Source organism: Protopterus annectens, chromosome 13.part0 (genome assembly GCF_019279795.1).
Source record: "Protopterus annectens isolate FY-2018-M chromosome 13.part0, PAN1.0, whole genome shotgun sequence".
Classification (NCBI taxonomy): domain Eukaryota; kingdom Metazoa; phylum Chordata; order Ceratodontiformes; family Protopteridae; genus Protopterus; species Protopterus annectens.
The window spans coordinates 80310529-80335392 of record NC_056747.1 but is presented as its reverse complement, the minus strand read 5'-3'; positions in this window follow the sequence as shown (position 1 = coordinate 80335392).

Here is a 24864-nt window from a genome sequence, read left to right as displayed (position 1 = left end):
CCATTTTTTTTGTTTTGTTTTAGATCAGGTGCATGCCATGCAAACTAGTTTAGCTAATGTAAACAGTAAGAAATGGCCCTCTCCTGGCCGCGAACAAACTCCTCAGTTCATGGAATAAGTCAATACAGCCTCAGACACCCCCCCTTGCTTAGCTGTGCTTAGCTAAGCTTATTTCTGCACCTTAGGGCTCCAGTGTGTTTACAACATGCCTTTCACACCCCCTTTTCATGTCTGTTGCTCCTCCTAGTTACATCATTGTGCTAGAGCACCTACACAGTTAGGTGCAGTTTGGGACTTAGAAGATTTCTGTGATTCAGTAAATTTCCCCTCATTTGCATACCCCACTGCCTTAAGTCTGTAGTTACTGCACTTATACAGAGCCTTTCCCCTTGACAACCACTGTTCCCTGGTATTCTTTTCATTCTGTATGCCATAGACTATAATGGCAAAATGCAGATTTCCCTTAAAATTGAGTTTTCACCTTTTTTTTTATTTTCCGCCCGATCCCATTTGCATGCCACTCCCCTCTGCTTAAACGGTCGAGATCGGACAAAAACAGTTTGATTTTTATAAAATAGAAATGGTTTTCCATGCCAGTGGCCATATATTTTGCCATTGGCATGCCTAACCGCTGCTTTTTTGAGAGCTGTCATGCCTCCATTTTGTTATTTGCAGAAATGTATTCGATTAGTACTCAAATACATTTCTTCAAATAACATTGTTCCTGCACAGATACCTGGCTGCTTGGTGAATTGCTAATTCACCTTATTTGCATGATTTTCAACAGCAAATGAGGTAATTAGCATTCCGCAGCCATATCTGTGCGGAAACAGTTAAGGCATGCTCGTGCACGTCAGACCGGCTGTTTGCAGGATCATCCAGTGGCCATTTTCCGTGCAGGAATGGCTACACTGTTCATACACGGAAAAAACGGCTTGATGAATTCCAGGGACTGTGTTTACTGTGACTTAGAAATTCAGTTTAAGACCTGGAATCTAAAGAATAATACCACTATAAAATAGTTTACTTTATGCTGAATAGTTTGCCATTTAGACTTCTTTCATAACCCTTATGGTTCTAGAAATATAAAAATGTGTTTGAAATGCAAGGACATAATTTGATTCTGTGAAAAGGCTTAGGATCCACCCATTGGAAGTTACAGTGCAAACTTCCTGAGCTACATTGGAGTGAATGAGTTGGTTAATATGGCCCACAAGGGCATCTATCCTAGTACTTACCTATGAACCTATAAATAAAAATGTCCTTCCACCTTAGCTCCTTTTTTCAAAAGTAATTCTAACAGTAATGTGTCAACAAACAGAATTGTAAAAGAAAAATGGGCTGTGAAAGTCTTTCAACAGGTTTCTTTGTCAGTAAACCAAATATCCTTGTTTCTTCCAGTTTGGGTACAGATATTATTTCAGGAAGTCATAGAACTAGTGTCTGCCTGGCATATTGGCAAAAGGCTTTATTTCAGGATTTTTCTGGTGCCAAAGAAAAAAGGAACAGGATGCCTGTGCTAGACCTCCCTTTTTCAATATTTTTGTCAAAGTCCCAAAGTTCATAATATTATCCCTTAAGACTTTGTTACCTCTTACTCCTTTTCTAGCTTTCTTTATAGACTTAAAAGTTGCCTGCCATCACATTCCAATTGGCAAACTTTTCAGGTGTTTCTTAAGATTTTCTTTATCTGGCTTACATTATCATTTCTCAGTTTTACCCTTTTGACTGTCTACTGCTCCAGGGTATTAACAAAGTGTCTGGTACGAGTAGCTGCTGATTTCATACTTCAAGGCTTTCATAATTTTTCATATTTGGATGCTTATCTTATATTTGCAGACCCTTTTTCTAGTTGTCAAGAATCCTTAGTAAGTGTTCAGATTTTTCCACTCAGTCAAGGTTTTCAAGTGAACATATAGAAATCTCCTCTCATCCTTTCTCACAGAATAGCTTTCCTGGAATTCTGTCAGATTCTGTTGTAAGAAGAGCTTTTCTTCCTTCAAAGTAGAGATAGTCCAGCAGTTTTTTCCTGAGTTTACCCAGTCAAAACAAGGTATCTGCCAGGGAGTTTCTTGGGATTCTGTAGTACATGCCTTCTATGATTCTTATGAATCCTTTGGCCAGACTTCACATGAAAAAAAATCAGTGGTGCCGTAGGTCAGCCTATACTCAGCATCTGCACTCTGTAAATTTTCAGATCCCAGTTCTGAGGGATGTAAGGAAGAAGGTTCCATGGTGAGTATACTGTCTTTCTCTCTTGCAATTCAGTTCTCCTATTCTCCCTTCAGCTTCCTCTTTAGTCCACCATAATAGATGCTTCAGACCTGGTGTAGGAAGCTGTGTCCAAAGGGATGAAAGTGTAACATCTATTGAAGACACAGGACAGATCAAAGTATATATATATATATATATATATATATATATATATATATGTCAAAGAGATGACAGTAGTTATAAATGGTTTGAAAGCCCAAAATGTGGCCTCCCCCATGACCTCTGCAAGTTTCAAAGAGAGCACCACAGTAACGGGGTACATAAAAGGAGGTACCAGATCTTAGCCTCTTTGCAGACTTGCTATAATAGCTTAGAATGTAATATAATAGCTTAGCATCTTAGCTCAGTTTGACTGTCCAGGCTTCATGCATTACATCAGAGCAATACATTGTAGCAGATAAACCAAGCAAGAGCAGAACAAACCCTCACAAATGCAAACTGCACCTGGGGGGGGGGGTCTTCCAACTGTGGGGAACATCTCAATTAGATCTTTTTGCCTCCTCTTAGAATAGATAGTTAAAAAAATCTGCTCCAGGATTTCTTGCAAGCAGGCCTGGGAGAAAGATGCTTTCTCATTCCCGTGGAGGGGAATGTTCCTTTATGATTTTCCAACCTTTCCACTGATATCCAGGGTTCTTCTAGAGGATCAAAAACATTTGCCCAATAATAGTGGTGGTGACTCCCTTTTGGCCCAAACAACAGTGAAATTCACCAACTGCAATTACCATTAGTTTCCAGAGTTTGTTTGATTACACCCTAACCTGAAATCTCTTCAATTATCTGGTTGAATGATTTAAATTTTATATGTTTTAGGCACCTTTTTTTCTGAGGACATGCAGCAGATAGTGAAGGAGACTAAAAAACCTGCTATGAAAAAAATCATGTGTCTAATCTGTCAGCCATTTCTACTTCTCTGCCCTTGGATCTCCCTTTCTTCTTTTTCCCAATTCAGGCTATTTTTTGAAAGGGGTTTTACATATCCATCTACCTAGAAAACAGATACCTTCTCCTTAGTATCCAAAGTTTGTGCTTTAGTAGCTTACTCCTTTTCTATTTGAACCAGTTCATCAGGATGAATTGCAGTTCTTAACAAGCAAGTCTTGTTTTACTCACTGCTCTGAGTTCTTCTAGAAGAGTATCTTTGTTACAAGCTATAAATTCTTAGGGTGTGTCAACGCTATATAATTTCTACATGGGCAGGGTTTCTTTAAGAACTAATATTTCTTTATGCTTAAGGTAGTCTCAAAGTTTTGCTTCTTCATATTCTGGATGTGTACAGTCACCTCAGATACCTAGACAAAATTCAGTGCTTTAGGAAAAGCCGATCAGCCGCTTATTTGCTATGAAAATAAAATAAAAGGACAACCAGTATGTCAAAGCAGACAGTTTCTAGATTGTTGTCTCATGCTATTTCTTTTTGCTATTCTTACCATAACAATCCAGTTCACAGCAGGGTTAGAGCCTATTCCACCAGGGCTTTGACTTCTTTTGTGACTTCCTCAAAAGTGTAGACTCAGAAAGTATTCTAGAGGCAGCAAAGTGGTCCTCTGTACATACTTTTACATAAATTGGATTGGATTCATTTCTCAGGTCCAGGACTGGCTTTGGTAGGGCCATTATCCAGGCTTCTAGATTTTTAATTTCTTTCCTTCTCCTTTTTTGGATTCTAAGCTATGGTAATCTACCTGAATAGTTTAAGCTATTGCAACAGTGACCCAGTGTTGAATATACTACAGTTGTATAAGCAAACACCCTAACAGTAGATGTTCTAATAGATCACTGTTGCAGTAGTCTTCCCCTCCCGCCAGGCCCCTTCTTTAGCTGTTTTTTTTTTATATATATATATCCCAGGGTGTGGATGCATATTCCCTCATTAATATTGTTAGTCTTGTTTTACTTTGACTAGCATTTTTCCTTTCAGGGATATTGTATCCCTTCTTGGAGCAAGAAAGCGTTGGCACTTTTGGCACACTAAATGCATTTTATATGGAACTTTGGTTGCACTCCTTGCAGTTAGAGGATATGGAATGTATCTTCCATAAACTGGCAAGCTGGTTATATTCTTCTCAGAATATAACCCCCAGATAGCTTATGATGTTGCAACAGTGATCTATTAAAACATTGACTGCCTTGTTATGTTTACTTAGACAACTGTGTTTTTCTCAACCTTCCTTCTTAAAATTTGAATCGTTATTTCCATTCTGTTGTACAGCAGGGTTTGGCATAACTGCAGAGACTCTATAGTTCAAACTTGAAAGATTCTTACCATAAGATTATCGGGGGAAAGTCACTGGGAGATTAATCTTAATGAATGCAGCAACCTCATCTGAAATATGTCACAGCAGACCTGGCTTGGTTAATATCAAGAAGCTGATTCTCCATAATTACCCCCCCCCAATCCTGGCATTGTTGAAATTCAGTTAACACATGACTGTATGATCAATTTCAGTGGTGACTTCTACAGAGGAGTTGCTAACCACTCTAGAGGTTGTATTAGAAACAAGCCAGAAATACAGCCTGAGGAACCTGTGAGGGTGATAAAGGTGTAATCTGCCTCCACCAGTTCTTGTAGATATAAAATGTCAACAAGCCTCACTTGTTGCATTACCAGTTACAGAACTCTTTGGATCCTAATGTAACCCTCAGCACAAGCAATGGTCCTGTCTCTAATGGATTCTAGGATTGCATTAAAATCCCCACAATTAAGAAGGGGAGAGTTTGTGAGCCCAAATTCTCTTTTACATTTAGGGATTCCATTATGACTCTTGGATTTTCTTTGTCATAGCCAGAAACATTGCCTATGATCATTTTCCCTTTATGTAGTTTATATTTGACCTATAAGGATCTGCATCCTTAGCTGAGTTTTTCTCGACATCTGCCTTCTGAAGGACTCTTGCACTGCTATAAGTACCCCATCTTAGATCGCCTGTCTAGTTTTGCAACACAAGATCCTTTCCACAGTTCGGTTAAAATTCTTGTATATTTAAAGCTAACCTTACATTCCTATAAACAAACACAACAAAAAAAATCTGCTTTAACTTTTTTGCAACCAGCAAGAAATAGCATGCCATTTAAAGGGGCTGTTTAGATCTCAAACATTTAAAGAACCACAAATATTTATACACATACAGAGTTGCCTGTTGTGAGATTAGCATCCCTACCTGTCTAGTAGTATACACTATGTACTTATAACATGCGCCACAGAGCTTATCTGTAAAAAACCATGAACTTACCACAACTCAAAAACAGAAATTATGAAGTAAAACAGTCAACAATGCACTTTTAACTTGTGGGCTATCTGAACTAATGAGGTACTCACAATGTGAGGACTGACAAGGTACAGATGTACTTGAAGGCTAGCTCTGGGTGTCAATGCAACAGCACAAAAGATGCAGCCTGTTGCCTGAGTGTCCAAAGGATACTTATGCATATTTTAGTTACAACTCCACTGTTCAAGTTTTAGTTTTCATTGATTTAATTTTAATGTGTCTACACTTGCCTTACACAGACTCTTTTTCTACAAAAAGCTCTTACTTCTTTGGCTGTGTTATGAAAATATCCTGATTCTTATGATAGCGCTCTCTCTGCCTTGCAGAGCATACTACTCTTTTGACTAGATTATTCAACTTTATCAGTGTCTTGTGATTCATATCTACTTGATAAATGAAGCTCCATCCATCCATCCATCCATCCATCCACAACTCCTTTTTTCCCATTTTTGCACATGGGGTCAGGGTGCCCAACAGTGGCAATCATCTTGAGCCAAGGTTTACACCGCTGGGTGGCTAGCCCTGCTGTGGTAATTCATCCACAACATGCACACACTTACACACACTTACACCTATGGCCAATTTAGAGTGCCCAATCCACCGACTGCATACTGTTGGATCTTCCGTGAATTTTTTTTTTTTTTTTTTTAGATGGAGCCTTCCTAGCTCTTTGAAATTCCCCTGAGTCATGGGTTTTGGATATTTTCAGCCATCATGGCACTGATAAGATGACTAGTGTCACTTGTCACTGGTACAGCAGAAAATTTCCCCAGTCCAGAAATCTTCTTGGATCATAACATTGTCTCAGAAATACAGTCCAGTGGCCCAGACTATGCTGAGTTGATTAGTTACATACCTTTTCGTGAGCATGTTTCAAACTGCAAAAAAAAAAAATGAATACTCCTTCAGGGTCAAGAAAAGAATGCCATTAGTTGTTTCACTTAGTCTGCAAGAAGGTTGGAATTCTGAAGAAGGTATGGGCCTGACTGGCATAAGATAGTAAGTGTATTTCTTGAAAGACACCACTTTTTTAGGATAGCTGCAGATACGTCCTCATAAAAATTTAAAGTGGGTGCCTCTGTAGCATAAAATGTTTCCCTTCCTTAGCAACTTGAACCAGCATCTCTTTACCAGCAAAGTTTATGTAGCAGAAAATGATGTGGCATAGTGAGGTTCCCATTGACCCAGGCAGTTTCAAGGCCCCATGTGTATGCTTGATAATAAAATAATTTAAAAAATGAACATTAAAGGCTGTGGGTAGGTGCTGTCTCAAAAAGGATGTTATATCTTTAATTACTACATTTTCTTGAAATCACAACAGTCATAAATTGCTCTGTAATGCCTGGATGTCATGTGAGGGAAAGATGACTGCTCCTCAGTCCTCCTGAAGTTAGTCAACCTGAATATTTAAAGCTGATTCCAAGAAATTTATTTTTAGCAATACAGCCTTAAGTTGCAAGCTGTTTTTTTTTTGTTTCATTCTTAAATTACTGCTGTCTTTTCTGCCTTCATAATGAAGTTCACAAGGTTGTCCATGTTCTCATTTAGGCATATCAAGTAGTGATTGTCTATCTGCACAACTGTGTTCTCATCTTCCATGGTACAGCTTAGAAGTTTCTTTTCAGTTTTCTGTGAGCACACCTCTGGAGAGAATGTATGTGGATGAGGAGCATAGCATTAATGCTGGCAAAAAGGAGCTGTAAAAGCAAGTGGGTTAAATTTACTGATAAGAACCTTGGAGTTCAGAAGCAGTACTGCTACTCCAATGGCCTCTAGCTCTACCCCAACACTTGTGATTTTCTTTAGCTTCACTATAGACTCTTGTAAAAGTACATGTAACATGCATTCATTACACACCTGTTGTAAGATATGGTGAAAACTTGGAACATTTTGTTTCTCAGTCTTTGTCCACTTTTTTAATTACATGTTTTCATGGTTCATCAACTGATCAATTTTAAGGATTCCAGCTTATTTTCTACATTTCATTTTTTCAGTAAATCAGTAGTCTTGTCTTTATGTTTTTTGATTTGTCCTGTAAGATTAGATAAAAATCATGAAGTAGTTATACAAAAATCCTCAGTAATACTCTAACACCTAAATTCCAGCAATTGATGAATGGTGACTGGATCTGAGTACTTCCTGAAAGTAATTTTTCATAAGAAAGACAGTATATGGTCATGCAGTAGCAAACTGCATAAGGAGCAGATTATTAGATTTTTTCTACAACAAAATATGTTTTACTTTAATTCAGTGAAGATGAATGCAGGATATTCATGGAATTTTATATTGGAGGACGAGCTCTTGAAAAGGATCATAGGAAATTAATTAGGCTAATGTCCCTAGGGCCCTTAAAAGCCTAGCCGTGTTCTACCCTTATTTCCATGATTAACACCTAATGCCTGTGTCCAAGAGGGACACAGTTGGAATGGTTACCCATTCAATCATCCAGATTGGCTTTGAAGAGGGTCAATGAGGTGCTCTGTCTGACATGAAGTGGGAGTCTGTTCCAAAGGTGTGGTAACCTCTGGGAGACAAATCTGTCCCTCCAGCAGGTTCTGTTAATGTCATGTACCAGGTTAAGGTCTTTAGAGCAAGTAACCCATGTACCATTTGACTTTGTGGATATGCAGCATTTCCAATAAAGCAGGGTCAGAGATTGTCTTATCTGCAAGGCAGACATTGCCACTGAGTAGTGTGTATGAAACAGAATAAAGTGACAGTGATTTCAGATGATCCACATAGGACAGATGCTGAATACCTTGAATTCTCCTTGTGAGGAACCTTTGTGGTTTCTCCAGAAGTCTACTCTTTCAAGTTAATGGCCTCAATTCCCATCTCCCTTTTGCCCAAAGTTATGTTGCATCCCAAATACTGCCCTTGTACATTCTCCAGATTATCCCTCTAGATATCCTGATGTGTACAGAATGTTTTTAAGTGTTTTCAAATATCACTTCACATAAACTTGTATTCAGATGGTTTTAGGCACAGACAAACTATATAGCTGCCTAGGGTGTCATTCGACCAAAGGCACTTTTCACAGGTTTACTTATTTTTTAAGCAAACAGCCACAGCACCTCTGCTCATATCTGTTGCTGCTGTAGATGCAGTGGGGGATGTGCTGCACACTATTCAGTTTCTGGCTTTCTGCTGTTTCCCACCAACAGTCTATGCAGTGAATCACAGAGCTTCAAAGGCTGTCTCATATGTTGTCTGAATCATTAAATGTTAAATGACAAGGACTGAAAAACCCAAAATAGAAATAGCACAGGTAAAAAGAAAGTTTTTATTTATTTATTATTATTATTTTTTAACATGTCAGGTAACCAAATATTGTAAGCAGTGTAGAGTTTTGTAGTTCACAAGTGTACTTTACTGCTACTGGCTTGTGTTTGTGTGAGACAGAGTTGAATAACCATCTCCATTATTATTTTTTATTACCATCAAATAGTCAGACATCTGAGGTATACACAGTCATAAACATGGCAGTAGTTGTTTGGTACTTCTTAAATGAAAATGACTGACCCTGGTATCATTTGCTTATCATACACAGTCGTTGTTTTGACTTTGCAGAACTAATGTGTAATTGTGAAACAACTGCGGCTACTGTGTGTACAATAAGTTGAAATACATTATGATGTTTTTTATTTTATTTTATCACAGCCAGACATCTGAGGGGTACACAGTCTATAAAATGGCTATGATTGCTTTCTGTGGATGAAAATGACTGACCTGACTGTAATATGCTTAACATGTTCAACATTTAGATCACTGCTGCAGTAGGCAAAACTGTATTGGTTATATCCTACCAAGGACATGACCACTTTCCAGCTTTCAAAGTTTCATGGTACCTTCCATGCACCTTAACAGTTGTTGGTCTCAAGGCAATTTGCATAAAAGCACTGGTTAGGGTGACAACATCTTAAGATCGTTCTTGTCTCCAAGATGCACTCTCTGTGGGCATCATTTAGGTTTTTAGATAACTTCTAGGTTAGCTGCCCTTGTGGACCATTTTAAGCCTATCCAATTTCCGTTGGTGAGAATCAAACCCTGTATCTCTTGCCTATGAGCTAAATACCTTAAATATTATGTAAAACAACCAAGTACTGAGCAGGAGTGAGAGTGAGAAAATAACAGAAGATAACAATCCAAGATGTAAAATCCACGTAGTTTATTGCAGACAAGAACAAACGGATAAGCACTTTCACTGTATCAGCTTCTTCAGATCCATGAAACAAACCTCCTAACACAAACTAGTTATATATTAAAAGCACACTGAGACAATTAAATAATTAACCTATCAAGAAGATGATCCAACACAAACCTCTATTTAAAGGCGTAGCAAACTGCAAAGAACAGAAAAAGAACAGAAAAAAAGCTCACTACAAGAATATAAATGCATAAAATAACTTAAAACATCTGTAAAATTACTTTAAACACTCCATAGAATATATAAAAGATTTTCCAAAACACATAAACTAATACATGAAAAAATTTTATATATAAATACATAAAAAACTTTGAGACATAAGGACATAATGTAGGCATACGCATATAAGTAATTACAAATAGTCACTTTACATGCCTGCGCTGCCTTAGGCTAGGTTTTATGGATGCCCTTTCATTTAAACCCAGTCCCCTATCAGCCCTTAAAAGTGTTATCCAGTCACTGTCTTTTCCTTCAGTGTATATCCTAACATCACCACCCCTCTGATTTGGGGTGATGACCTCTAACACTCTAAACAAAAACTTGTGGTCATGACCATGCATGACCACGTGTTTAGCTAAAGCATTATGCAACATACCCTTCCTAATGTGGTAATTATGCTCTCTCATCCTATCTCTGAGTGGGCGGTTGGTCTTACCCACGTAGAAAGAGGAACACAACTGACACACTGCCAAATAGATGACATGTACGGTCATACAATTCGCCTCCACTTTAGTATAAAAAACTCTTCTCAAATCAGGATGAAAAAACTCCACATTGCTGTCTATAAAGGGCAAAGTTGCAGTGACCACAGGGTCTGGTACATCCTACCTTTTTAGGATGTCTATCATGTCTTGGATAGCACAACATCCTTTTCAAGTTGTTCTTATTCCTAAAAAGTAAACGTGGAGCTTCACCTACTATCTGCCTAAGGTCATCATCGACCTGCCGGACACCCCAAAACTTACTGACAATCTCCCTGATTTCAAACTGATCTGATGAAAAAGTTGTGGAGAACTTAACACAACGATCAATCTTTTTATCCCCAGCAACACTAGGATATATGGGTCCAAAATAAGGACTGGCTACAGTCAAACGTAGATTGTGTACTTCATCCAGATGGTGGTTGACCTCTTTCACATTATACCCCTTTTCTGTTAACCTCCTTGTCAGGTTATCTAATTTATTGGTAAACCCTATATCCATAGGGTTTAACCTTGAGGCCCTAATTGCCTGTCCTTTCATAATATTCCTAAATATGAACGGTGGATGCATGCTCGTTCTCATAAGTAATGAGTTACAGTGACAGGTCTTACGAAAACCCCCTGTGTTGATAATATCATCTGGTAACCTTTCAACAAACAGATCCAAAAATTCAATCTTATGCTTAGAGAAATGCATAGTAAACTTGAGGAAGGTAGTTAGATTGTTCATCATTGTATACATAGATTGCAACTGTGCCAATGTCCCTTTCCATAAAACAAAAAGGTCATCCACAAACCGCCGATAAAATACTACATGCTCCCTGAACAATGTTTGACAAAACAACGCATGTTCCTCCCAATGGGCTAGAAATATGTTAGCGTAGCTGTTCACACAAGGTGTGCCCATGGCTATGCCATCATATTGCCTGTAAATAACATCTCTGAACATAAATAAGTTATTTTCAAGAACCAGTTCTAGAAAGTGTGTTATCAAGTCAATCTTAACATCCAAGTAGTCACTATGCTCCTTTAAATATTCTGAAACATAGGTAAGTCCTAGCCCATTCGGTATAACTGTAAAAAGGGACTGCACATCAAAGGTTACAAATACACAGTCCGCAACAGTTCCTTGTTGTTTAATACATTCATAGAGGTCTATTAAGAACTGCTTAGAGTCTCGTAATACAAAAGTATTATTATTCAAAACTTGCCTTAAATGTTTTTCTATAAAGACAGATAGATGCTCAGTTACCCACCCACGACCAGAAACAATTGGTCTCATGGGTGGGTCTTTAGGGTCTTTATGTATCTTGGGTAGCCCATGTATCACAGGAATAACAGGCGCCCTAATGCAAAGGTATTCATATAACTCCTTCCCTATTAAATTACTCTTAAAAATATCCAAAAGTATATAGCCAACATACCTAATAATATCATTAACATCATCCACTGTAATCACTTCATAAAACTTATCAAGCAACATCATTTCCATGGTTGTGTTATAATGCGAAGTATCCATAACAACAATCCTACCACCCTTGTCTGCTGGCCTTATAATGATGGTGGAGCCATCTTGTAATTTCTTTAAGCTTAACCTCTCCTTATAGGTAAGGTTATCAGACCTCATAGGTCTCCTATCTCTCTTGCTGTCGTAAAAGCTATATAATTCATCTTCCGTTAGTTTTAAAAAAGCCTCAACCAAAGGATGATTGGTGGGCACAAACTCACTCAAATTCTTAAATATGAACTCCCTATTATCAGCTGATTCATTACTGGAACCCTTAAACATATATTTTAACATAACATTTCTGCAAAACAATTTAAGGTCTGTAATAGTATCCGTTAACCTACTCTGTGTCTTTGGAATAAAATTCAACCCTTTACTCAACAGCCTAATGTCGTCAATACTAAGTATCACTTGAGATATATTGTGAACTAATGTTTGTTGGTCCACATCTTTTTCAGGGTCTGATGGGATAAGGGTTCCCCTGAAGACTTTCTTTTCTGTCTGCCTCGACTCATGGAGCGGGGTGGTGATGTTAGGATATACACTGAAGGAAAAGAGAGTGACTGGATAACACTTTTAAGGGCTGATAGGGGACTGGGTTTAAATGAAAGGGCATCCATAAAACCTAGCCTAAGGCAGCGCAGGCATGTAAAATGACTATTTGTAATTACTTATATGCGTATGCCTACATTATGTCTTTATGTCTCAAAGTTTTTTATGTATTTATATATAAATTTTTTTCATGTATTAGTTTGTGTTTTGGAAAATCTTTTATATATTCTATGGAGTGTTTAAAGTCATTTTACGGATGTTTTAAGTTATTTTATGCATTTATATTCTTGTAGTGAGCTTTTTTTCTGTTCTTTTTCTGTTCTTTGCAGTTTGCTATGCCTTTAAATAGAGGTTTGTGTTGGATCATCTTCTTGATAGGTTAATTATTTAATTGTCTCAGTGTGCTTTTAATATATAACTAGTTTGTGTTAGGAGGTTTGTTTCATGGATCTGAAGAAGCTGATACAGTGAAAGCGCTTATCCGTTTGTTCTTGTCTGCAATAAACTACGTGGATTTTACATCTTGGATTGTTATCTTCTGTTATTTTCTCACTCTCACTCCTGCTCAGTACTTGGTTGTTTTACAAAATTTTTTATATTTTTCTGAGCAGGGGCGTTTACCTGTGAAGCAGCAATTTGTCAGACCTTAAATATTATGCCAGTCTGCAATATGGAATTGATGTTTGGCTAGTGATCTCTCCAAGATGGGTAGATAAGTACACTTCTAAGAAAAACTTCCAGTGCACCAGTTATTTTTCTGACAAAAATGTGTTTTTCTAGAAATTATTTATTTTACACCAGGAAATGTTTTATTATCAGTTTTTTGTCTGGTGAAGGAATTTTTACTTGGGGAATGCTTCTGTTTAAAACATTGTAAAAATTGTTTTTCTTTATTCTTTCTGCATTTCTGTATAAAATTCTCAAGTAAGGGGCAGGGTATTATGCTTTTTGGGACTGTCACTGAAAGTTTTACCTCAACATTAAGTATACTCTCAGGAGATTTACAGACTGACAAAGGCACAGCCATCCACCTGTTAGGCTTCTTTGTCAGCTTAGCCATGGAGTAATGTTTGGTCTCCTTGGTTCTTTCTTCTCCCATCCATAATAAAAAAGAAAATTTCTTAGGAGTCATTGGGTATCAGCGCAGCTCTCTCACTGACTTAGCCACTGATCAGTGACGCTAATGTGGCTGAACTTGCTTGCTTAGACAGCTCATGTTTCTGTCTCTGTCACTCTGGTGTAGCTCCTTGGTCAGTCACTAAGAAATGAGAGTTAGGCATATCCTCTGTGGATGTAGTGTTGTCTTCATTGAGCAAAAGAAAATCATTCTTGTTGATTTTAATGGAAGGAGCAGAGGAAGTCTTACCACAAGGCCAGGCTTCTTTTTTCTTTCGGCTTTTTCCGGTTAGGGGTTGCCACAGTGGATCACCTGTCAGCTCATAATTGGCAGTAGAGTTTTATGGAGTTGAGTTGCCAGCCCAGCACCCAACATTCCACGGAAGGCACACACACGCACTCATGCCTAGGGCCAATTTAGAGTGTCCAGTCCACCTAGAGCATGTTTTTGTGGGAGGAAACCGGAGCACCCAGAGGAAACCCACCCGACCACAGGGAGGACATGCAGACTCTACACCGAAGGCACCCCAGCCGAGGATCGAACTGGAGAACCTCTTGTTGTGAGGTGAAAACGCTAACCGCTGCACCACCATGGCCACCCATACCAAAAGGCCAGGCTAAGGTGCCCTAATTCCTGGGCTAGTGCCCCTGACATTGGTTGGTCTTTTTCAAAGGGGGGGTCTCTCAGTGAAAGAAAACAAGAAATTAAGAAAGTACAGTTGTGTAAAACCTTACCATAATGATAGATGTCCTTCTCTTCACTGTTGTAGTATTCACTCCAGCAGTGAGCTATTCACACAGATAAGACAGAACCAAACATCTACAGAAAGTGGATTCAGGTTATGATAAAGATACCAAACAGAAAACCTCTTTCATTTGGATGAGTAGGATTTCCTAGTAGTGGGTTTCCTGGCCTCCTGCAGGACCCTAACCATGTCCCTAGAAAAAAGGTGTCTATGTGGACAGGTGGGGATGGATGAGAGATCCCTTGTCTTGTGTGAGTAGGTCCACCCTGTGAAGTTATGTGTGATGATTGCCCTTGGCTAAATGCAGAAGAAGAGGGAACCAGTAATGTCTCAGCCAAAAGGGAGTCATCAACAAGATTTTGAGAGCATCCTATTGAATTCTGTGCTGGATTTTTTTGAAATAAGTGGAAGGGGAGGGAAAGCATAAAGAAACATCCTATTGCAAGAAAAAGACAACAGGTTCACCTTCCAAACCAAAGGACCTGGGACTTTGGCACAAAAAAGAGGAAGTTATCTGTTCAGAGGGGAGGCAAAAAGATCTATTTGAAAAGTACCCCACTTGTAGATAATATCCAGAAACACATCCCTGTAAAGCATCCATTCATGGGACTGAGTTAAGGACCTGCTAAGAGTGTCTGTTGCAATATTTTGACCTGAGGAGTCTCTTGATACTGGACAGCAAGTTCCCACACCAGGAGGGCTAACCGGCAAAGAAGATAAGATCTTGTCCCCCCATTTGTTTGCATACCACATCACTATGGTATGGTCTGTAAACACCTTGAGAGGTCCCGCGGAGGAGAGAGGATGAAATGCCTGAACAGCCAGCAGAAGAGCTCTCATCTCTTTGAAGGTTAGTTGACAAACACAATTCGTCTGAACAGTTTAGTTGCCCAAAACAATGCGTCTGAAATTCTCCAGGTGCAACTAACACTAGGTAAGACTGCAATCCAAATTGTGGCTTGCTACAGATCCCCCACCATGCCGCAAGATTCTCACTACACCTTTCTAAACATACTGGAAAATATTAATATACAGCCAAACACCCTAATACTGGGTGATTTCAACTACCCTGCTATTAACTAGGAAAACTACTCATATACCAACACCTTTGCCCAGTGGTTCTCGGAATTCATAAATTCCAATGCCCTGGATCAACTAATACATAGTCCCACCAGGGGCTCCAATATCCTAGACCTGGTCATTATCAACATGGGAAATCGATGCTCCACACCTATGGTCACCCACTCATTGGTCAGGTCAGACCATAAGCTAATCACCCTTAACATCCACATCCCACCCCCACCCCCCAGTAAGGAAACCTCCATAAAAAACTTTTCCAAAGCCAACTTCTTGCAGCTCAAGTCAGAAGTTACAAACTTCATGACACCCATGCAGATGGGAACTGAAAGTTCAACTGCTGAGTCCTACACTAAGGCACTGTACGAGCACATCCACTCATGCATGAATCGTGCCATCCAAACAGAACCAAGATGTTCTCCTCCACAAAAGGAAGCCAATCTGGTGGTCCCCTGCCATAAACAAACTTTACAATAAAAGGAAGAAACTGTTGCAGAAAAGAGGAAAATCCCAGGATGCAAAAACTCCCTTACCAGCCTCAGTAAGAACCTTAGATCCCTCATAAAACCCTCCAAAGCTAGTTACGAAAATAAAATTGCCAAAGATTCCAAAGACAACCACAAGGCATTCTATAACTATGTCAAGAATCTAAATGGCAATGCTCAGATCTGATCTGAGCTACAACAGAATGGCATTAAATATACTGATCCCAAGGATATTGCCAATATACTGGCAGATTGATTCAGTGCCAACTTCACCCCCCTTTCACCCCCTAAATGGCCCATCTCAATACCGGAAGATTGCCAAATTCCGGTAATAACGGCCACACAGGTAAAAAACGCACTCTCCAAAGCTAAGAATACAGCATCCATGGGACCAGATGACATCCCGGGCTGTGTACTACATGAACTACAAAATGAACTGGCAGCTCACCTAAGTGTCATGTTTAATCATACCCTCACCACAGGCTTCATGCCCACTGAGTGGCGCACAGCTACAGTTATCCCACTCCACAAGGGGGGATCCAACTTGGATCGCGGGAACTACCGCCCCATCAGTCTGACGAGCCTGATCTGCAAGGCCATGGAACTTATTATCATGGAACTTATAAACAAAGACATTGGCAACCTTAAAACACTGGACCCTACCCAGTTTGGGTTCGTGAAGGGCCGATCTTGTCTCCTGAACCTGACTGATTTCTTTGAATCAGTCTCCAGAGCTGAGGATGAGGGTAAGACAGTCCACGCAGCCTATCTGGACCTCGCCAAGGCCTTTGACACCATCCCCCACTCTGGAATCATAGATAAACTTACTAAGCTGGGCATTAATCCCTACGTCACTCGATGGGTTGCCAACTGGCTTACTGACAGAACCCACACTGTAAAAGTAGCTGACTCCAAATCCAGCCCCAGACAAGTGACAAGTGGAGTACCTCAGGGTTCAGTCCTGGGACCTCTCTTGTTTGGCATCTACTTCTCTGAAGTACAGGCCAACACTAAGGGACTCTGGCTAACAAAGTTCGCAAGATGACTGCAAACTGGGAGCCATTATTGAATCCCCAAATTATGTCGATACTCTACAAAAGGGCCTTACAGAAACAGATGCTTGGTGTCAGAGCCATGGGCTCAAGCTCAATGCCAAGAAATGTATAGTTATCCACTTTGGGAAAAAACATGTACCTGTGAATTACCACATAGGTGACAGTACACTAAACACCAAAAGTGTGATAAGAGACTTATGGACACAGGTGGACAGTGGTCTCACCTTTAATAACCACATCGCCACAAAAGTCAGGAAATCCTTCTATGTGGCACACCTCATTACTAAGGGCTTTTCATCCAGAAAAAAGGAGGTCATTGTCCCACTGTACTCATCCCTCATTAGACCCATTATAGAATGCAACGCCCCATTTGGTATGTACCTCTCAAGAAATCTGCAACAACTGGAAAGGCCGCAGAAATACCTCACTAAAAGAATCACAGGCCTAAAACAGATGCCCTATGCTGACCACCTTAAAAAACTCCAGCTGTACTCTGTCGAATATTGTCTACTCCATGGTGATCTCTGCTTAACATACAAGGCCATGTCAAACCCAGAGCTGTTGGACATGCTACACTTAAAGAAATCCCAATCCCTCAGAGCCACACGCTCCAGGGATCTAAACCTTGTCATCACAATAAACAAAACATGCTGGAGGGATAGGTTCCTGACCCAGAGACTCCCCAGACTCTGGAATAGACTGCCCATACATGTCAAGCAGAGCACCTATTTGGCCCTCTTCAAAAGGAACCTTGATGATTTGATGGGAGAAAGGAAATTGACCCTGGGGATCACGTCAGTCACCCTGCTAGACAGGGGTCCAGGGAAGTAAATAGTGTGGGAAGAAATAGCCAGAGAATTGTTATGGCTAGGCTTGTATAGGCCCTAGGGCCGATAGCCTAGTACCAACCTATGAACCTATGAAACTGATGTACTGTTTCTGTTGAAGAGGTGACCAAACTCCCTGCACTTTTAGGGGGCCAAAAGCTGCTCCTCATCCCATGTCTGAAGCATCTGTGAACAGCTCCAGAGAGGGAAGAGGGGGATAAAAAGGGAGCCCTGGATTTGGAGACAACTGCTGAATCCACCACTGAAGTTCCTTCTAGAGGCAAGGCAGAAGAGGAACTACAAATTCAATGGGATGAGCATGTTGAAGCCAAACTGAATTCAGAACTCACTGAAACTTTATCATGTGGATTTTGGACAGAAGTAGCATAGGAATGGTGGAGTCCATAAACTCCAGAGCTCTCAGAAATGCAATTGCTGTTATACAGGCCAGAGGAAGAAGAGTTTGAAAAAAGGAAATGAGTTTTATGGCCTTGGGAGAAGGCACAAATGCCAGCATAGGCACAGTCTGAGTCCTGCATCCCAGAAAAGGAGTCTTTAAAGACTTTTTTGAAGTTTATTGTGAACTCCAGGCTTTGCAGAAGAGAAATGATAAAAAGAAGATTTTGCAACAACATCTCTGGAACAGATGCCTGAAACTGGAGGTCGTTCAAGTAAGGAAAGACTTACTTGGATCCCCTGAAGCCTGCAGAGAGCAATCACAGGAGTGAGGCATTTGGTGAATACCCTTGGGGCAGTAGAAAGGCCAAAGCTAAAGAGAACTGAAAATGCTAGGAAGGAACAGAGAAATGTAAAAACTTCCTGAAAAGGGTATGAATAGGGATATGGAGATAAGCATCCTTGAGATCCAGAGACACCAGATAAGCCTGAAGAAGCAAAAGAGGGAACAAGGTCTGAAGGGACAAAAGGGTACCTTCAGAAAAGTGTTTAGATGAGAGAGGTCTAGAATTGGTCCCCAGGTACCCTCTTTCCTGGGCATTAGAAACATCCCTGGAGTAAAACCCCTTCCCCCTTTGGGACACAGGTACCTCTTGAATAGTACCCTGAGTCAAAAGATCTTGAAGCACCTCTGGAAAGTAGGACAGCTGCTCCTGAGGGGCCGAGGAAGTCCCATAAAAGGTGGAAGAGATTGCCAAACCATAAAATATTCCTGGCGATAATGGAAAGAACCCACTTTGTTAAAAAAAAAAATAATAATTGTTATAAAGAAGTTCCAAAAGTACATTGCAAACATACACATCATTCTCAGGAAAAATGGGCATAAGTAGTCAAAAACTGCCTAACAAAATCAATCCCCAAATCATGGGGTATACTAGTAAACAATGAACAAATGTCCACCGTAAACATAACATTTTTACTAGAATCAAAGCCATGCTCTGAACTAAATGCCCTAAATTTACTTAAAAACTCTCATGAATCTTTGATATAAAATTCCATTTGTTGAACCACTGGATTCAATAAAAAATCAAGAACTAATGATACGCCTTCTTTTTGTTTAACAAAGTGTTTTACAAGCAACTCTAAGGGGTGGCTATGGGGTCGGCAGCAGCCCCAGCATATGCCAACTTGGCTCTTGGATAATGGGAGCAAAATGTGTTAAAACCTATTATGTCCAAGTACAATGTTATTTTTTATGCTAGATTTGTTGACGACCTGTTCTTTGTTATGGAGAGTATGAAAGAAGAGGTTCATGGAATGATCAGGAGTATGAATGAACATTCTGAATTTTTGAGGTTTATGGTGGGGGAGGTAGGTTTAGAGGTTATGTTTTGGATATTACCATTAAATGGGATTTCAATACATTGAATTTAAGTACTAAGATTTTTAGAAAAACACTTTTGTTAATAGTTACTTGTACTATTCTTGCAATCATCCCATTTATATGAAGAATAATATCCCTAAAGAACAGTTGATACGTGCCTCCAGAATGACCTCTGAAGACCGGGTTTTTGAAGAAGAAGATGCTTTTTTATAAGTATGTTTGTGGAAAGGGGGTACAAAGAAAGGTTGCTATCCACCTTGGCCAATGAGATCAGGTTGCTTAGGCATACTGACTTTCCCCCTATTTTGAAGTCAGGGTTGGTTATTAAGGAATCTGGTGTTAAGATAGGCACTGATAATAGTGTCAGTCATGACACATTATGTTGTCTGGATATGTCAGTTGACAGATGCAGCATTGTCTCTGTCATTAACAAGAATTGTAACATTACCAAAGGCAACACTGATCTCCTTAGAATAATAGGTTATAAACCTAAATTTGTGTTTAAAAACACTTTTAATTTAAAAAGGTGTTTACAAGTGGATAATTTTATTGCGGATGTTGTGAGGCATAGTGGGACAGCCAAAGGAATGTATAAGTGTGGCTTTTGTGCAGCCTGTAGGTACATCTTGGAGGGCCCTTTCATTGAGTTACCCCATGTTGATAGAACTTTACCAGTCAAAGGAGTTTATAATTGTAAGACACAAGGGATAGTTTATGTAGCAGTCTGTTCATTTTGTAGGGATTTTTATGTAGGGATGTCCACCAGATGTTTATACCAAAGGATCAAGGAACATCTTTATGCTATTAAGACTAATAATTATAATAATGCTTTATACAGGCATGCTTTAAAGTGCCCTGAATATAAAAAAAAATATTTTCCATCTTGGAACAAGTACCCAAGAACATCAGGGGAGGTTGTTGTAAAGATCGGGTAGAACAAAAGGAGACCATTTGGCAGTTAAGGTTGGGTACGGACAAATCCCCAGAAATGAATGATTCCATTAATATAAAGTGTTTTTTTTTTAAATAGGAGCTTAAAGGTCTGCAAATTGTGTGATGTTTATTAATATTAATAGTTCCTAACTAATATATTTATGTGTTATATATTTATACTTTTTCTTTTATCTTTATGTTTCTATATTTTTGTTTATGTAGTATATATATTTTTTAATGGTTGCGTGAATGAAGGAAGAATATTTGATTGGTTATTTGAATTATTAGTTTAGTAGTTTATTAAGTAATTTATGGTGTGTTTGGTTATATGTAAGAGAAGGTTTGGTTTGCATTTGATGTTGGTTCTGAAGAAGTCTCTTTCGGGATGAAAACGATATTAAAGGTAATCTTTTTGCTAAAGAAGCAAATACATGTTTAAGTTCCTGTAAAGCTTTGCCCTTATCCTAAAGGAACTTAAACAAATCAGCAACAGCTTCCCAAACAAGTATTTATTATCTAGAAGGGCATCCATAAACTTAGTCTTAACATCATTAGGCAAAGGTTGACTCTGAGGCAATACCTCCTCATCACTAAAAGCAGCAGCCCTAGAAAAAGCATCTGCTGCATCATAACTACACTTGATGGAATGACGAGCCACCTGGGAGGAAGTCCCTAAAAGGGGAAGGGCAGAAGTTTTACCTTCAGTGTCTAGAAGATCAGAAATCACCTGACAAACTTGAGAAAGCAGAGCCAACAAGTACTTGGACATATGGGTTTGATAATTAACAGCCCTAAAAGCCAAGGTAGAAAGGTATAGAACTTCTTGCCTAGCCTTTCCATAGCTCCGCTATTTTTATCAGAAGGCAGTAACTTAGGAGAAGGAAGCAATTGAGAAGATTTGTCAGAAGCTACTGACACAACCAAGGGGTCAGCAGAAGGACACTTGTACAAGAACTTACGGTCCTCAGGTACCCGAAAGAACCTATCAAGTTTCTTGGGGGCAGGGGGAATGACAATCTGGAGTATTAGAGGCATTAGAAAAGGCATCCAACAAAGCAGCCAAAACAGGAGGGACAGCAGAAGGTCTGGTAGAATCCATCTGGAGTAGCTCATAATACCTTTTTTGTATTTATGAAACATGAGCACCATCCCATTTAAAGAACTCCATCATCCTAGAGATAGTGTCCCTAAAAGAAATCTCTTCAAAGAGAGTATCCGACTGGTAGATTCCTCTTTCTCTGATCCATAGTCTAAAGGAGAGGGAATATGGGAGGAGTAAACAAGGGATTCCTCATCTGAATCTGCCTCGTCCTCAGAGGAATCCTGTTCTCTGGGTCTCTTAAGGGGGCAGAGGACGGGGGGGGGGGCATGGCTGGAACAGAAATTCCCTAAGGAGGTTTTAAAGCCATCAAAGCAGTAGATAACTCCTGAGTGAAGGACTGCCATTCACTCTATGGATCCTTAGGCACTGAGGAAATATGTTTAGTCTTATGCTTTTTCTTTAAGGGTATGTCCGCCTTAAAAAATGTGAAAGGCTTCAACCCCAGATGGCATTCAATAATTGTAGTAGGGACTTCTCCTCTGACTAAAATGTGGAGAACATCTGTAGGCCCCTTGGAAATAATCAGTGGTGGTTCTCCCCAAACATCCGAAGCAGAAGTCTGGAATACCTCCTTGGACATGCCTAAGGTCAAATCCCCATCAGTCTCCAACCAGGTTGTGCCAGAAGAATCCAGTGATGAAGCCAGCCAAACCTCTGATCTATCACTCACCTTGGGAGGGACATCAGATGGAGTGTGAACAGCAGAAGAATCTGGCCTAGGTTTCTTGGCCTTCTTCTTCCCAGATGGCTGTCCCATGGAGAAGGATGTTCTCTCCATTGTGTCTTTAGCAAGAAGCTTAAAACATTGATTCTCAAGATAAAGCAGCAAAGAAGAAAGCCTACTATGAAGGGTTTTGGGAACAAAGGCTTGACAAATAGATCAGGACGTACGGTTGTGCGAAGCACCAAGGCAAAACAGACACTGTTTGTGATGGTCTTTAGGGGGGAATCTGTTTCCCACATTGGCATTTACCCTTCTTGGATGATATGAAACCCCACAATCAACAATGTAGTAAAAAGAAAGATAAGACAACAAAAACCCTAAAGAGGCACTTATCTGTAATGGCTTGGTGAATGAGCAACTGAACAAGAGTTCAGACCAATGACCAAAAGACAGTGTTCAGACCGGCTGCAAAGAGGATCTGAGGATGGTACATCTGGACATCATCTTTATGCCCTATGCTGTGTGAGGAGTGTACATGCGATGTACGACATACCATAAAGCAACCTAAAAGCTTTGGTATACTAGCAGAACACTGAGCTGCCCTTGGCAGGATATACCTATTGTAATGAATATTGCAACAGTGAAATTGAAGGACATCATCTGTTCTCCTGTTTCTTTAACTATGGACAGTGGAGACTTTCTGAGATTTGCCAAGGGATTACTGTCTGCTTTGAATTATTTAAATCTTTTTTCTTCACTAACTTTTAAATATGAAAAGAAAAAGCAATTCCTTCACATTCTGACATTGATTCCCAATCAGAAGAGCAGTGAATGGAAGGTGAAAGTTGTTTTTCAGTGAATTATTCTCAAGCTGAAAATTCTGATTATGACAAAAGTGTTTCTTCAGATTTCCAATGAAATATTTGTTTCGGTGGAAACAGAATGAAATCCCTATCTCCCAGTTAAAGTATTGTGAATTGTTACAACTGAATTTTCCTCATCCTGCAGCAGTCCCTCTTGTTTTAACAGCTTACAATGTGCCTGACAGTCAACCTCCTGCTCCCAAGAAGTTTGACAGGTTATATAAAACACCTTAGACACATAAATATTTGTTTTCTAATCCAAAATCAGATCCTGCAGTGATTATCTTATCAACACCATCTACTGATAAACACATTGTGAATGCTATCCCCATTCCCTCTGACAAGGATGGAGAATTATTTTGATATATTTGGGAAGAAAGTTTATTCTTTTGCTACCTTAACTTACAGAGTTCTGAACCACCAGGCTCACAAGCTAAAACTTTTACTGGCTTCTTTAGAGAACATTAGAAGCTGAACTGTTAACTTCCTTTCCTTTGTTGTTTAAAACATCATTAAAATCCTTACTTCAGGTAGTCAAACACTCTTTAAAGTGCTCTTGTGATAATGCTGATACAGCATCCAGAGCTGCTTTTACTGGTTTATCTGTGAGAAGATTTGCTTAGTTACATCCACAAAACTTATTAGAATATGTTAAAGGTGAATTTTTAAATTCTCCCATACAGAAAGATATTCTATGCAGCCCTTCTGCTGCTGAGGTCCTAAAAAGATTTCAGTGGTATTGATTCAAGGGGTTGCACAAATCTTTCAACCCTTTTTTTTCCCTAAAGTTAGCAAACACTTTACTTTTAATTCCGGACCTTTTTCAAGAATAAAAATAAATAGTCTCAGGAAGTTGAAACTAACTGAATTTTAAAATGCAATGGCAAAAAGGCTGAAAGAAGGAAGAAGAGAGAACCTCCCAGAACCAAAGACAGTTCAAAAGATCAGAATAACTACCTGCTCATTCAAGCTTCCCCTCCCTTGTAATCCTTTAAATATATCGCTCAGTGGCATCAGTTTATAAGTGAATTCTGAGAATCATACAACAGGGATACAAATGAAAAAGGGGATCTCCTTCCCCTTTTCAGCGGATTCCTACTTATTCCAGAAACCAAATGACGCTCTTTCCTCCGGTTATAGAGTACACATTGTCTCAAGGGGTCATAGGACTAGTATTCTCAGATCAAATAGGCAAATTATTTTATTCAAGGCTCTTTTTGGTGCCAAAAAAGAGGGAGAATTGGAGACCAGTCCTAGACCCCCTCTTTCTTGTTTTAACAACTTATTAAATTATCACATAAGACATAGGCCTGCATACATTAATAGGAAAGAAAAAACACATTAACATTTTTTCATTTGCATACATTATACATTACATATATATGCTTTCTTTCTTTACATCTCTCATTTTGTCCAACATTACATAAATTGCTCAATTTCTGCCTTCCTTTAACCCTCACTCCTCATCCTGAACACTGTTTTGCATGTATAGTTCACATACATTCCATTTATTTCCATTTAATGTGCTCCTTCCTTTTTCCAAAAATCCCATTTCTAGTTCTTTCTCTCTTTTACAATATTCAGCACTTTTTGATTTTTCATTTCTAGTAATTGCTATTTTGACAGCCTATAGAATCAAACTTAGTAAGGCCTTACTAAGTCTTGGCCATTTAGATCCTGTGTCCCAGCTCAAAAGAATCATTTCC